Here is a 17,752-nt window from a genome sequence, read left to right as displayed (position 1 = left end):
GTAAAGATGTTATGTTCACTTTTTAAGGTTTATATCATGTGGCAGGAGAAAAAAATGGAAAATCTCCAAATGAGCTTAACTCACTCCAATGCGAAGGAAACATAGAAAAACTGAGAACAAGTCCAAACAATGAAATAATTGCAAGATTTTACACTGAGTGTCCAGAAGTAACATTGTAAAGATGTTATGTTCACTTTTTAAGGTTTATATCATGTGGCAGGAGACAAAAATGGAAAATCTCCAAATGAGCTTAACTCACTCTAATATACACATAAACATAGAAAAAAAGAAAACAAGTCCAAACAATGAAATAATTGCAAAATTTTACACTGAGTGTCCAGAAGTAACATTGTAAAGATGTTATGTTCACTATTTAAGGTTTATATCATGTGGCAGGAGAAAAAAATGGAAAATCTCCAAATGAGCTTAACTCACTCTAATATACACATAAACATAGAAAAACAGAAAACAAGTCCAAACAATGAAATAATTGCAAAAGTTTACACTGAGTGTCCAGAAGTAACATTGTAAAGATGTTATGTTCACTTTTAAGGTTTATATCATGTGGCAGGAGAAAAAAATGGAAAATCTCCAAATGAGCTTAACTCACTCTAATATACACATAAACATAGAAAAACAGAAAACAAGTCCAAACAATGAGATAATTGCAACATTTTAACTGAGTGTCCAGAAGTAACATTGTAAAGATGTTATGTTCAATTTTTAAGGTTTATATCATGTGGCAGGAGAAAAAAATTGAAAATCTCCAAATGAGCTTAACTCACTCCAATGCGAAGAAAGCATAGAAAAACTGAGAACAAGTCCAAACAATGAAATAATTGCAAGATTTTACACTGAGTGTCCAGAAGTAACATTGTAAAGATGTTATGTTCAATTTTTAAGGTTTATATCATGTGGCAGGAGAAAAAAATGGAAAATCTCCAAATGAGCTTAACTCACTCTAATATACACATAAACATAGAAAAAAAGAAAACAAGTCCAAACAATGAAATAATTGCAAAATTTTACACTGAGTGTCCAGAAGTAACATTGTAAAGATGTTATGTTCACTATTTAAGGTTTATATCATGTGGCAGGAGAAAAAAATGGAAAATCTCCAAATGAGCTTAACTCACTCTAATATACACATAAACATAGAAAAACAGAAAACAAGTCCAAACAATGAAATAATTGCAAAAGTTTACACTGAGTGTCCAGAAGTAACATTGTAAAGATGTTATGTTCACTATTTAAGGTTTATATCATGTGGCAGGAGAAAAAAATGGAAAATCTCCAAATGAGCTTAACTCACTCTAATATACACATAAACATAGAAAAACAGAAAACAAGTCCAAACAATGAGATAATTGCAAAAGTATACACTGAGTGTCCAGAAGTAACATTGTAAAGATGTTATGTTCACTTTTAAAGGTTTATATCATGTGGCAGGAGAAAAAAATGGAAAATCTCCAAATGAGCTTAACTCACGCTAATATACACATAAACATAGAAAAACAGAAAACAAGTCCAAACAATGAAATAATTGCAAAAGTTTACACTGAGTGTCCAGAAGTAACATTGTAAAGATGTTATGTTCACTTTTTAAGGTTTATATCATGTGGCAGGAGGAAAAAATGGAAAATCTCCAAATGAGCTTAACTCACTCTAATATACACATAAACATAGAAAAACAGAAAACAAGTCCAAACAATGAGATAATTGCAACATTTTAACTGAGTGTCCAGAAGTAACATTGTAAAGATGTTATGTTCAATTTTTAAGGTTTATATCATGTGGCAGGAGAAAAAAATGGAAAATCTCCAAATGAGCTTAACTCACTCCAATGCGAAGGAAACATAGAAAAACTGAGAACAAGTCCAAACAATTAAATAATTGCAAAATTTTACATTGAGTGTCCAGAAGTAACATTGTAAAGATGTTATGTTCACTTTTTAAGGTTTATATCATGTGGCAGGAGAAAAAAATGGAAAATCTCCAAATGAGCTTAACTCACTCCAATGCGAAGGAAACATAGAAAAACTGAGAACAAGTCCAAACAATGAAATAATTGCAAGATTTTACACTGAGTGTCCAGAAGTAACATTGTAAAGATGTTATGTTCACTTTTTAAGGTTTATATCATGTGGCAGGAGAAAAAAATGGAAAATCTCCAAATGAGCTTAACTCACTCTAATATACACATAAACATAGAAAAAAAGAAAACAAGTCCAAACAATGAAATAATTGCAAAATTTTACACTGAGTGTCCAGAAGTAACATTGTAAAGATGTTATGTTCACTATTTAAGGTTTATATCATGTGGCAGGAGAAAAAAATGGAAAATCTCCAAATGCGCTTAACTCACTCTAATATACACATAAACATAGAAAAACAGAAAACAAGTCCAAACAATGAAATAATTGCAAAAGTTTACACTGAGTGTCCAGAAGTAACATTGTAAAGATGTTATGTTCACTTTTAAGGTTTATATCATGTGGCAGGAGAAAAAAATGGAAAATCTCCAAATGAGCTTAACTCACTCTAATATACACATAAACATAGGAAAACAGAAAACAAGTCCAAACAATGAAATAATTGCAAAAGTTTACACTGAGTGTCCAGAAGTAACATTGTAAAGATGTTATGTTCACTTTTTAAGGTTTATTTCATGTGGCAGGAGAAAAAAATGGAAAATCTCCAAATGAGCTCATCTCAGTCTAATATACACATAAACATAGAAAAACAGAAAACAAGTCCAAACAATGAAATAATTGCAAGATTTTACACTGAGTGTCCAGAAGTAACATTGTAAAGATGTTATGTTCACTTTTTAAGGTTTATATCATGTGGCAGGAGAAAAAAATGGAAAATCTCCAAATGAGCTTAACTCACTCCAATGCGAAGGAAACATAGAAAAACTGAGAACAAGTCAAAACAATGAAATAATTGCAAAATTTTACACTGAGTGTCCAGAAGTAACATTGTAAAGATGTTATGTTCACTTTTTAAGGTTTATATCATGTGGCAGGAGAAAAAAATGGAAAATCTCCAAATGAGCTTAACTCACTCTAATGTACACATAAACATAGAAAAACGGAAAACAAGTCAAAACAATGAAATAATTGCAAGATTTTACACTGAGTGTCCAGAAGTAACATTGTAAAGATGTTATGTTCACTTTTTAAGGTTTATATCATGTGGCAGGAGAAAAAAATGGAAAATCTCCAAATGAGCTTAACTCACTCTAATATACACATAAACATAGAAAAACAGAAAACAAGTCCAAACAATGAAATAATTGCAAAATTTTACACTGAGATTCCAGAAGTAACATTGTAAAGATGTTATGTTCACTTTTTAAGGTTTATTTCATGTGGCAGGAGAAAAAAATGGAAAATCTCCAAATGAGCTTAACTCACTCCAATATACACATAAACATAGAAAAACAGAAAACAAGTCCAAACAATGAAATAATTGCAAAATTTTACATTGAGTGTCCAGAAGTAACATTGTAAAGATGTTATGTTCACTTTTTAAGGTTTATATCATGTGGCAGGAGAAAAAAATGGAAAATCTCCAAATGAGCTTAACTCACTCCAATGCGAAGGAAACATAGAAAAACTGAGAACAAGTCCAAACAATGAAATAATTGCAAGATTTTACACTGAGTGTCCAGAAGTAACATTGTAAAGATGTTATGTTCACTTTTTAAGGTTTATATCATGTGGCAGGAGACAAAAATGGAAAATCTCCAAATGAGCTTAACTCACTCTAATATACACATAAACATAGAAAAAAAGAAAACAAGTCCAAACAATGAAATAATTGCAAAATTTTACACTGAGTGTCCAGAAGTAACATTGTAAAGATGTTATGTTCACTATTTAAGGTTTATATCATGTGGCAGGAGAAAAAAATGGAAAATCTCCAAATGAGCTTAACTCACTCTAATATACACATAAACATAGAAAAACAGAAAACAAGTCCAAACAATGAAATAATTGCAAAAGTTTACACTGAGTGTCCAGAAGTAACATTGTAAAGATGTTATGTTCACTTTTAAGGTTTATATCATGTGGCAGGAGAAAAAAATGGAAAATCTCCAAATGAGCTTAACTCACTCTAATATACACATAAACATAGAAAAACAGAAAACAAGTCCAAACAATGAGATAATTGCAACATTTTAACTGAGTGTCCAGAAGTAACATTGTAAAGATGTTATGTTCAATTTTTAAGGTTTATATCATGTGGCAGGAGAAAAAAATTGAAAATCTCCAAATGAGCTTAACTCACTCCAATGCGAAGGAAGCATAGAAAAACTGAGAACAAGTCCAAACAATGAAATAATTGCAAGATTTTACACTGAGTGTCCAGAAGTAACATTGTAAAGATGTTATGTTCAATTTTTAAGGTTTATATCATGTGGCAGGAGAAAAAAATGGAAAATCTCCAAATGAGCTTAACTCACTCTAATATACACATAAACATAGAAAAACAGAAAACAAGTCCAAACAATGAAATAATTGCAAAATTTTACACTGAGTGTCCAGAAGTAACATTGTAAAGATGTTATGTTCACTATTTAAGGTTTATATCATGTGGCAGGAGAAAAAAATGGAAAATCTCCAAATGAGCTTAACTCACTCTAATATACACATAAACATAGAAAAACAGAAAACAAGTCCAAACAATGAGATAATTGCAAAAGTATACACTGAGTGTCCAGAAGTAACATTGTAAAGATGTTATGTTCACTTTTAAAGGTTTATATCATGTGGCAGGAGAAAAAAATGGAAAATCTCCAAATGAGCTTAACTCACGCTAATATAAACATAAACATAGAAAAACAGAAAACAAGTCCAAACAATGAAATAATTGCAAAAGTTTACACTGAGTGTCCAGAAGTAACATTGTAAAGATGTTATGTTCACTTTTTAAGGTTTATATCATGTGGCAGGAGGAAAAAATGGAAAATCTCCAAATGAGCTTAACTCACTCTAATATACACATAAACATAGAAAAACAGAAAACAAGTCCAAACAATGAGATAATTGCAACATTTTAACTGAGTGTCCAGAAGTAACATTGTAAAGATGTTATGTTCAATTTTTAAGGTTTATATCATGTGGCAGGAGAAAAAAATTGAAAATCTCCAAATGAGCTTAACTCACTCCAATGCGAAGGAAACATAGAAAAACTGAGAACAAGTCCAAACAATGAAATAATTGCAAAATTTTACATTGAGTGTCCAGAAGTAACATTGTAAAGATGTTATGTTCACTTTTTAAGGTTTATATCATGTGGCAGGAGAAAAAAATGGAAAATCTCCAAATGAGCTTAACTCACTCCAATGCGAAGGAAACATAGAAAAACTGAGAACAAGTCCAAACAATGAAATAATTGCAAGATTTTACACTGAGTGTCCAGAAGTAACATTGTAAAGATGTTATGTTCACTTTTTAAGGTTTATATCATGTGGCAGGAGAAAAAAATGGAAAATCTCCAAATGAGCTTAACTCACTCTAATATACACATAAACATAGAAAAAAAGAAAACAAGTCCAAACAATGAAATAATTGCAAAATTTTACACTGAGTGTCCAGAAGTAACATTGTAAAGATGTTATGTTCACTATTTAAGGTTTATATCATGTGGCAGGAGAAAAAAATGGAAAATCTCCAAATGCGCTTAACTCACTCTAATATACACATAAACATAGAAAAACAGAAAACAAGTCCAAACAATGAAATAATTGCAAAAGTTTACACTGAGTGTCCAGAAGTAACATTGTAAAGATGTTATGTTCACTTTTAAGGTTTATATCATGTGGCAGGAGAAAAAAATGGAAAATCTCCAAATGAGCTTAACTCACTCTAATATACACATAAACATAGAAAAACAGAAAACAAGTCCAAACAATGAGATAATTGCAACATTTTAACTGAGTGTCCAGAAGTAACATTGTAAAGATGTTATGTTCAATTTTTAAGGTTTATATCATGTGGCAGGAGAAAAAAATTGAAAATCTCCAAATGAGCTTAACTCACTCCAATGCGAAGGAAACATAGAAAAACTGAGAACAAGTCCAAACAATGAAATAATTGCAAGATTTTACACTGAGTGTCCAGAAGTAACATTGTAAAGATGTTATGTTCAATTTTTAAGGTTTATATCATGTGGCAGGAGAAAAAAATGGAAAATCTCCAAATGAGCTTAACTCACTCTAATATACACATAAACATAGAAAAACAGAAAACAAGTCCAAACAATGAAATAATTGCAAAATTTTACACTGAGTGTCCAGAAGTAACATTGTAAAGATGTTATGTTCACTATTTAAGGTTTATATCATGTGGCAGGAGAAAAAAATGGAAAATCTCCAAATGAGCTTAACTCACTCTAATATACACATAAACATAGAAAAACAGAAAACAAGTCAAAACAATGAAATAATTGCAAGATTTTACACTGAGTGTCCAGAAGTAACATTGTAAAGATGTTATGTTCACTTTTAAAGGTTTATATCATGTGGCAGGAGAAAAAAATGGAAAATCTCCAAATGAGCTTAACTCACTCTAATGTACACATAAACATAGAAAAACGGAAAACAAGTCCAAACAATGAAATAATTGCAAGATTTTACACTGAGTGTCCAGAAGTAACATTGTAAAGATGTTATGTTCACTTTTTAAGGTTTATATCATGTGGCAGGAGAAAAAAATGGAAAATCTCCAAATGAGCTTAACTCACTCCAATGCGAAGGAAACATAGGAAAACTGATAACAAGTCAAAACAATGAAATAATTGCAAAATTTTACACTGAGTGTCCAGAAGTAACATTGTAAAGATGTTATGTTCACTTTTTAAGGTTTATTTCATGTGGCATGAGAAAAAAATGGAAAATCTCCAAATGAGCTTAACTCACTCTAATATACACATAAACATAGAAAAACAGAAAACAAGTCCAAACAATGAAATAATTGCAAAATTTTACACTGAGATTCCAGAAGTAACATTGTTAAGATGTTATGTTCACTTTTTAAGGTTTATATCATGTGGCAGGAGAAAAAAATGGAAAATCTCCAAATGAGCTTAACTCACTCTAATATACACATAAACATAGAAAAAAAGAAAACAAGTCCAAACAATGAAATAATTGCAAAATTTTACACTGAGTGTCCAGAAGTAACATTGTAAAGATGTTATGTTCACTATTTAAGGTTTATATCATGTGGCAGGAGAAAAAAATGGAAAATCTCCAAATGAGCTTAACTCACTCTAATATACACATAAACATAGAAAAACAGAAAACAAGTCCAAACAATGAGATAATTGCAACATTTTAACTGAGTGTCCAGAAGTAACATTGTAAAGATGTTATGTTCAATTTTTAAGGTTTATATCATGTGGCAGGAGAAAAAAATTGAAAATCTCCAAATGAGCTTAACTCACTCCAATGCGAAGGAAACATAGAAAAACTGAGAACAAGTCAAAACAATGAAATAATTGCAAAATTTTACACTGAGTGTCCAGAGGTAACATTGTAAAGATGTTATGTTCACTTTTTAAGGTTTATATCATGTGGCAGGAGAAAAAAATGGAAAATCTCCAAATGAGCTTAACTCACTCTAATATACACATAAACATAGAAAAACAGAAAACAAGTCAAAACAATGAAATAATTGCAAGATTTTACACTGAGTGTCCAGAAGTAACATTGTAAAGATGTTATGTTCACTTTTCAAGGTTTATATCATGTGGCAGGAGAAAAAAATGGAAAATCTCCAAATGAGCTTAACTCACTCTAATATACACATAAACATAGAAAAACAGAAAACAAGTCCAAACAATGAAATAATTGCAAAAGTTTACACTGAGTGTCCAGAAGTAACATTGTAAAGATGTTATGTTCACTTTTAAGGTTTATATCATGCGGCAGGAGAAAAAAATGGAAAATCTCCAAATGAGCTTAACTCAGTCTAATATACACATAAACATAGAAAAACAGAAAACAAGTCCAAACAATGAAATAATTGCAAAAGTTTACACTGAGTGTCCAGAAGTAACATTGTAAAGATGTTTTGTTCACTTTAAAGGTTTATATCATGTGGCAGGAGAAAAAAATGGAAAATCTCCAAATGAGCTTAACTCAGTCTAATATACACATAAACATAGAAAAACAGAAAACAAGTCCAAACAATGAAATATTTGCAAAAGTTTACACTGAGTGTCCAGAAGTAACATTGTAAAGATGTTATGTTCAATTTTTAAAGTTTATATCATGTGGCAGGAGAAAAAAATGGAAAATCTCCAAATGAGCTTAACTCACTCCAATGTGAAGGAAACATAGAAAAACTGAGAACAAGTCCAAACAATGAAATAATTGCAAGATTTTACACTGAGAGTCCAGAAGTAACATTGTAAAGATGTTATGTTCACTTTTTAAGGTTTATATCATGTGGCAGGAGAAAAAAATGGAAAATCTCCAAATGAGCTTAACTCACTCTAATATACACATAAACATAGAAAAACAGAAAACAAGTCCAAACAATGAAATAATTGCAAAATTTTACACTGAGTGTCCAGAAGTAACATTGTAAAGATGTTATGTTCACTATTTAAGGTTTATATCATGTGGCAGGAGAAAAAAATGGAAAATCTCCAAATGAGCTTAACTCACTCAAATATACACATAAACATAGAAAAACAGAAAACAAGTCAAAACAATGAAATAATTGCAAGATTTTACACTGAGTGTCCAGAAGTAACATTGTAAAGATGTTATGTTCACTTTTCAAGGTTTATATCATGTGGCAGGAGAAAAAAATGGAAAATCTCCAAATGAGCTTAACTCACTCTAATGTACACATAAACATAGAAAAACAGAAAACAAGTCCAAACAATGAAATATTTGCAAAAGTTTACACTGAGTGTCCAGAAGTAACATTGTAAAGATGTTATGTTCACTTTTTAAGGTTTATATCATGTGGCAGGAGAAAAAAATGGAAAATCTCCAAATGAGCTTAACTCACTCTAATATACACATAAACATAGAAAAACAGAAAACAAGTCCAAACAATGAGATAATTGCAAAAGTATACACTGAGTGTCCAGAAGTAACATTGTAAAGATGTTATGTTCACTTTTTAAGGTTTATATCATGTGGCAGGAGAAAAAAATGGAAAATCTCCAAATGAGCTTAACTCACTCTAATGTACACATAAACATAGAAAAACAGAAAACAAGTCCAAATAATGAAATAATTGCAAAATTTTACACTGAGTGTCCAGAAGTAACATTGTAAAGATGTTATGTTCACTTTTTAAGGTTTATATCATGTGGCAGGAGAAAAAAATGGAAAATCTCCAAATGAGCTTAACTCACTCTAATATACACATAAACATAGAAAAACAGAAAACAAGTCAAAACAATGAAATAATTGCAATATTTTACACTGAGTGTCCAGAAGTAACATTGTAAAGATGTTATGTTCACTTTTTAAGGTTTATATCATGTGGCAGGAGAAAAAAATGGAAAATCTCCAAATGAGCTTATCTCAGTCTAATATACACATAAACATAGAAAAACAGAAAACAAGTCCAAACAATGAGAAAATTGCAACATTTTGACTGAGTGTCCAGAAGTAACATTGTAAAGATGTTATTTTCAATTTTTAAGGTTTATATCATGTGGCAGGAGAAAAAAATGGAAAATCTCCAAATGAGCTTAACTCACTCCAATGCGAAGGAAACATAGAAAAACTGAGAACAAGTCCAAACAATGAAATAATTGCAACATTTTACACCGAGTGTCCAGAAGTAACATTGTAAAGATGTTATGTTCACTTTTTAAGGTTTATTTCATGTGGCAGGAGAAAAAAATGGAAAATCTCCAAATTAGCTTATCTCAGTCTAATATACACATAAACATAGGAAAACAGAAAACAAGTCCAAACAATGAAATAATTGCAAAAGTTTACACTGAGTGTCCAGAAGTAACATTGTAAAGATGTTATGTTCACTTTTTAAGGTTTATTTCATGTGGCAGGAGAAAAAAATGGAAAATCTCCAAATGAGCTCATCTCAGTCTAATATACACATAAACATAGAAAAACAGAAAACAAGTCCAAACAATGAAATAATTGCAAGATTTTACACTGAGTGTCCAGAAGTAACATTGTAAAGATGTTATGTTCACTTTTTAAGGTTTATATCATGTGGCAGGAGAAAAAAATGGAAAATCTCCAAATGAGCTTAACTCACTCCAATGCGAAGGAAACATAGAAAAACTGAGAACAAGTCAAAACAATGAAATAATTGCAAAATTTTACACTGAGTGTCCAGAAGTAACATTGTAAAGATGTTATGTTCACTTTTTAAGGTTTATATCATGTGGCAGGAGAAAAAAATGGAAAATCTCCAAATGAGCTTAACTCACTCTAATGTACACATAAACATAGAAAAACGGAAAACAAGTCCAAACAATGAAATAATTGCAAGATTTTACACTGAGTGTCCAGAAGTAACATTGTAAAGATGTTATGTTCACTTTTTAAGGTTTATATCATGTGGCAGGAGAAAAAAATGGAAAATCTCCAAATGAGCTTAACTCAGTCTAATATACACATAAACATAGAAAAACAGAAAACAAGTCCAAACAATGAAATATTTGCAAAAGTTTACACTGAGTGTCCAGAAGTAACATTGTAAAGATGTTATGTTCAATTTTTAAAGTTTATATCATGTGGCAGGAGAAAAAAATGGAAAATCTCCAAATGAGCTTAACTCACTCCAATGTGAAGGAAACATAGAAAAACTGAGAACAAGTCCAAACAATGAAATAATTGCAAGATTTTACACTGAGAGTCCAGAAGTAACATTGTAAAGATGTTATGTTCACTTTTTAAGGTTTATATCATGTGGCAGGAGAAAAAAATGGAAAATCTCCAAATGAGCTTAACTCACTCTAATATACACATAAACATAGAAAAACAGAAAACAAGTCCAAACAATGAAATAATTGCAAAATTTTACACTGAGTGTCCAGAAGTAACATTGTAAAGATGTTATGTTCACTATTTAAGGTTTATATCATGTGGCAGGAGAAAAAAATGGAAAATCTCCAAATGAGCTTAACTCACTCAAATATACACATAAACATAGAAAAACAGAAAACAAGTCAAAACAATGAAATAATTGCAAGATTTTACACTGAGTGTCCAGAAGTAACATTGTAAAGATGTTATGTTCACTTTTCAAGGTTTATATCATGTGGCAGGAGAAAAAAATGGAAAATCTCCAAATGAGCTTAACTCACTCTAATGTACACATAAACATAGAAAAACAGAAAACAAGTCCAAACAATGAAATATTTGCAAAAGTTTACACTGAGTGTCCAGAAGTAACATTGTAAAGATGTTATGTTCACTTTTTAAGGTTTATATCATGTGGCAGGAGAAAAAAATGGAAAATCTCCAAATGAGCTTAACTCACTCTAATATACACATAAACATAGAAAAACAGAAAACAAGTCCAAACAATGAGATAATTGCAAAAGTATACACTGAGTGTCCAGAAGTAACATTGTAAAGATGTTATGTTCACTTTTTAAGGTTTATATCATGTGGCAGGAGAAAAAAATGGAAAATCTCCAAATGAGCTTAACTCACTCTAATGTACACATAAACATAGAAAAACAGAAAACAAGTCCAAATAATGAAATAATTGCAAAATTTTACACTGAGTGTCCAGAAGTAACATTGTAAAGATGTTATGTTCACTTTTTAAGGTTTATATCATGTGGCAGGAGAAAAAAATGGAAAATCTCCAAATGAGCTTAACTCACTCTAATATACACATAAACATAGAAAAACAGAAAACAAGTCAAAACAATGAAATAATTGCAATATTTTACACTGAGTGTCCAGAAGTAACATTGTAAAGATGTTATGTTCACTTTTTAAGGTTTATATCATGTGGCAGGAGAAAAAAATGGAAAATCTCCAAATGAGCTTATCTCAGTCTAATATACACATAAACATAGAAAAACAGAAAACAAGTCCAAACAATGAGAAAATTGCAACATTTTGACTGAGTGTCCAGAAGTAACATTGTAAAGATGTTATTTTCAATTTTTAAGGTTTATATCATGTGGCAGGAGAAAAAAATGGAAAATCTCCAAATGAGCTTAACTCACTCCAATGCGAAGGAAACATAGAAAAACTGAGAACAAGTCCAAACAATGAAATAATTGCAACATTTTACACCGAGTGTCCAGAAGTAACATTGTAAAGATGTTATGTTCACTTTTTAAGGTTTATTTCATGTGGCAGGAGAAAAAAATGGAAAATCTCCAAATTAGCTTATCTCAGTCTAATATACACATAAACATAGGAAAACAGAAAACAAGTCCAAACAATGAAATAATTGCAAAAGTTTACACTGAGTGTCCAGAAGTAACATTGTAAAGATGTTATGTTCACTTTTTAAGGTTTATTTCATGTGGCAGGAGAAAAAAATGGAAAATCTCCAAATGAGCTCATCTCAGTCTAATATACACATAAACATAGAAAAACAGAAAACAAGTCCAAACAATGAAATAATTGCAAGATTTTACACTGAGTGTCCAGAAGTAACATTGTAAAGATGTTATGTTCACTTTTTAAGGTTTATATCATGTGGCAGGAGAAAAAAATGGAAAATCTCCAAATGAGCTTAACTCACTCCAATGCGAAGGAAACATAGAAAAACTGAGAACAAGTCAAAACAATGAAATAATTGCAAAATTTTACACTGAGTGTCCAGAAGTAACATTGTAAAGATGTTATGTTCACTTTTTAAGGTTTATATCATGTGGCAGGAGAAAAAAATGGAAAATCTCCAAATGAGCTTAACTCACTCTAATGTACACATAAACATAGAAAAACGGAAAACAAGTCCAAACAATGAAATAATTGCAAGATTTTACACTGAGTGTCCAGAAGTAACATTGTAAAGATGTTATGTTCACTTTTTAAGGTTTATATCATGTGGCAGGAGAAAAAAATGGAAAATCTCCAAATGAGCTTAACTCACTCCAATGCGAAGGAAACATAGGAAAACTGATAACAAGTCAAAACAATGAAATAATTGCAAAATTTTACACTGAGTGTCCAGAAGTAACATTGTAAAGATGTTATGTTCACTTTTTAAGGTTTATTTCATGTGGCATGAGAAAAAAATGGAAAATCTCCAAATGAGCTTAACTCACTCTAATATACACATAAACATAGAAAAACAGAAAACAAGTCCAAACAATGAAATAATTGCAAAATTTTACACTGAGTGTCCAGAAGTAACATTGTAAAGATGTTATGTTCACTTTTTAAGGTTTATTTCATGTGGCATGAGAAAAAAATGGAAAATCTCCAAATGAGCTTAACTCACTCTAATGTACACATAAACATAGAAAAACAGAAAACAAGTCCAAACAATGAAATAATTGCAAAAGTTTACACTGAGTGTCCAGAAGTAACATTGTAAAGATGTTATGTTCACTTTAAAGGTTTATATCATGTGGCAGGAGAAAAAAATGGAAAATCTCCAAATGAGCTTAACTCAGTCTAATATACACATAAACATAGAAAAACAGAAAACAAGTCCAAACAATGAAATATTTGCAAAAGTTTACACCGAGTGTCCAGAAGTAACATTGTAAAGATGTTATGTTCACTTTTTAAGGTTTATTTCATGTGGCAGGAGAAAAAAATGGAAAATCTCCAAATGAGCTTATCTCAGTCTAATATACACATAAACATAGGAAAACAGAAAACAAGTCCAAACAATGAAATAATTGCAAAAGTTTACACTGAGTGTCCAGAAGTAACATTGTAAAGATGTTATGTTCACTTTTTAAGGTTTATTTCATGTGGCAGGAGAAAAAAATGGAAAATCTCCAAATGAGCTCATCTCAGTCTAATATACACATAAACATAGAAAAACAGAAAACAAGTCCAAACAATGAAATAATTGCAAGATTTTACACTGAGTGTCCAGAAGTAACATTGTAAAGATGTTATGTTCACTTTTTAAGGTTTATATCATGTGGCAGGAGAAAAAAATGGAAAATCTCCAAATGAGCTTAACTCACTCCAATGCGAAGGAAACATAGAAAAACTGAGAACAAGTCAAAACAATGAAATAATTGCAAAATTTTACACTGAGTGTCCAGAAGTAACATTGTAAAGATGTTATGTTCACTTTTTAAGGTTTATTTCATGTGGCAGGAGAAAAAAATGGAAAATCTCCAAATGAGCTTAACTCACGCTAATATACACATAAACATAGAAAAACAGAAAACAAGTCCAAACAATGAAATAATTGCAAAAGTTTACACTGAGTGTCCAGAAGTAACATTGTAAAGATGTTATGTTCACTTTTTAAGGTTTATATCATGTGGCAGGAGGAAAAAATGGAAAATCTCCAAATGAGCTTAACTCACTCTAATATACACATAAACATAGAAAAACAGAAAACAAGTCCAAACAATGAGATAATTGCAACATTTTAACTGAGTGTCCAGAAGTAACATTGTAAAGATGTTATGTTCAATTTTTAAGGTTTATATCATGTGGCAGGAGAAAAAAATTGAAAATCTCCAAATGAGCTTAACTCACTCCAATGCGAAGGAAACATAGAAAAACTGAGAACAAGTCCAAACAATGAAATAATTGCAAGATTTTACACTGAGTGTCCAGAAGTAACATTGTAAAGATGTTATGTTCAATTTTTAAGGTTTATATCATGTGGCAGGAGAAAAAAATGGAAAATCTCCAAATGAGCTTAACTCACTCTAATATACACATAAACATAGAAAAACAGAAAACAAGTCAAAACAATGAAATAATTGCAAGATTTTACACTGAGTGTCCAGAAGTAACATTGTAAAGATGTTATGTTCACTATTTAAGGTTTATATCATGTGGCAGGAGAAAAAAATGGAAAATCTCCAAATGAGCTTAACTCACTCTAATATACACATAAACATAGAAAAACAGAAAACAAGTCAAAACAATGAAATAATTGCAAGATTTTACACTGAGTGTCCAGAAGTAACATTGTAAAGATGTTATGTTCACTTTTAAAGGTTTATATCATGTGGCAGGAGAAAAAAATGGAAAATCTCCAAATGAGCTTAACTCACGCTAATATACACATAAACATAGAAAAACAGAAAACAAGTCCAAACAATGAAATAATTGCAAAAGTTTACACTGAGTGTCCAGAAGTAACATTGTAAAGATGTTATGTTCACTTTTTAAGGTTTATATCATGTGGCAGGAGAAAAAAATGGAAAATCTCCAAATGAGCTTAACTCACTCTAATGTACACATAAACATAGAAAAACAGAAAACAAGTCCAAATAATGAAATAATTGCAAAATTTTACACTGAGTGTCCAGAAGTAACATTGTAAAGATGTTATGTTCACTTTTTAAGGTTTATATCATGTGGCAGGAGAAAAAAATGGAAAATCTCCAAATGAGCTTAACTCACTCCAATGCGAAGGAAACATAGAAAAACTGAGAACAAGTCAAAACAATGAAATAATTGCAAAATTTTACACTGAGTGTCCAGAAGTAACATTGTAAAGATGTTATGTTCACTTTTTAAGGTTTATATCATGTGGCAGGAGAAAAAAATGGAAAATCTCCAAATGAGCTTAACTCACTCTAATATACACATAAACATAGAAAAACAGAAAACAAGTCCAAACAATGAAATAATTGCAAAAGTTTACACTGAGTGTCCAGAAGTAACATTGTAAAGATGTTATGTTCACTTTAAAGGTTTATATCATGTGGCAGGAGAAAAAAATGGAAAATCTCCAAATGAGCTTAACTCAGTCTAATATACACATAAACATAGAAAAACAGAAAACAAGTCCAAACAATGAAATATTTGCAAAAGTTTACACTGAGTGTCCAGAAGTAACATTGTAAAGATGTTATGTTCACTTTTTAAGGTTTATATCATGTGGCAGGAGGAAAAAATTGAAAATCTCCAAATGAGCTTAACTCACTCTAATATACACATAAACATAGAAAAACAGAAAACAAGTCCAAACAATGAGATAATTGCAACATTTTAACTGAGTGTCCAGAAGTAACATTGTAAAGATGTTATGTTCAATTTTTAAGGTTTATATCATGTGGCAGGAGAAAAAAATTGAAAATCTCCAAATGAGCTTAACTCACTCCAATGCGAAGGAAACATAGAAAAACTGAGAACAAGTCCAAACAATGAAATAATTGCAAGATTTTACACTGAGTGTCCAGAAGTAACATTGTAAAGATGTTATGTTCAATTTTTAAGGTTTATATCATGTGGCAGGAGAAAAAAATGGAAAATCTCCAAATGAGCTTAACTCACTCTAATATACACATAAACATAGAAAAACAGAAAACAAGTCAAAACAATGAAATAATTGCAAGATTTTACACTGAGTGTCCAGAAGTAACATTGTAAAGATGTTATGTTCACTTTTAAAGGTTTATATCATGTGGCAGGAGAAAAAAATGGAAAATCTCCAAATGAGCTTAACTCACGCTAATATACACATAAACATAGAAAAACAGAAAACAAGTCCAAACAAGGAAATAATTGCAAAAGTTTACACTGAGTGTCCAGAAGTAACATTGTAAAGATGTTATGTTCACTTTTTAAGGTTTATATCATGTGGCAGGAGGAAAAAATGGAAAATCTCCAAATGAGCTTAACTCACTCTAATATACACATAAACATAGAAAAACAGAAAACAAGTCCAAACAATGAGATAATTGCAACATTTTAACTGAGTGTCCAGAAGTAACATTGTAAAGATGTTATGTTCAATTTTTAAGGTTTATATCATGTGGCAGGAGAAAAAAATTGAAAATCTCCAAATGAGCTTAACTCACTCCAATGCGAAGGAAACATAGAAAAACTGAGAACAAGTCCAAACAATGAAATAATTGCAAGATTTTACACTGAGTGTCCAGAAGTAACATTGTAAAGATGTTATGTTCAATTTTTAAGGTTTATATCATGTGGCAGGAGAAAAAAATGGAAAATCTCCAAATGAGCTTAACTCACTCTAATATACACATAAACATAGAAAAACAGAAAACAAGTCCAAACAATGAAATAATTGCAAAATTTTACACTGAGTGTCCAGAAGTAACATTGTAAAGATGTTATGTTCACTATTTAAGGTTTATATCATGTGGCAGGAGAAAAAAATGGAAAATCTCCAAATGAGCTTAACTCACTCTAATATACACATAAACATAGAAAAACAGAAAACAAGTCAAAACAATGAAATAATTGCAAGATTTTACACTGAGTGTCCAGAAGTAACATTGTAAAGATGTTATGTTCACTTTTAAAGGTTTATATCATGTGGCAGGAGAAAAAAATGGAAAATCTCCAAATGAGCTTAACTCACGCTAATATACACATAAACATAGAAAAACAGAAAACAAGTCCAAACAATGAAATAATTGCAAAAGTTTACACTGAGTGTCCAGAAGTAACATTGTAAAGATGTTATGTTCACTTTTTAAGGTTTATATCATGTGGCAGGAGAAAAAAATGGAAAATCTCCAAATGAGCTTAACTCACTCTAATGTACACATAAACATAGAAAAACAGAAAACAAGTCCAAATAATGAAATAATTGCAAAATTTTACACTGAGTGTCCAGAAGTAACATTGTAAAGATGTTATGTTCAC

This window comes from Microchirus variegatus (assembly GCF_963457635.1).
Source record: "Microchirus variegatus genome assembly, chromosome: 11".
NCBI lineage: Eukaryota > Metazoa > Chordata > Actinopteri > Pleuronectiformes > Soleidae > Microchirus > Microchirus variegatus.
Note: the sequence above shows the minus strand (reverse complement) of the source record.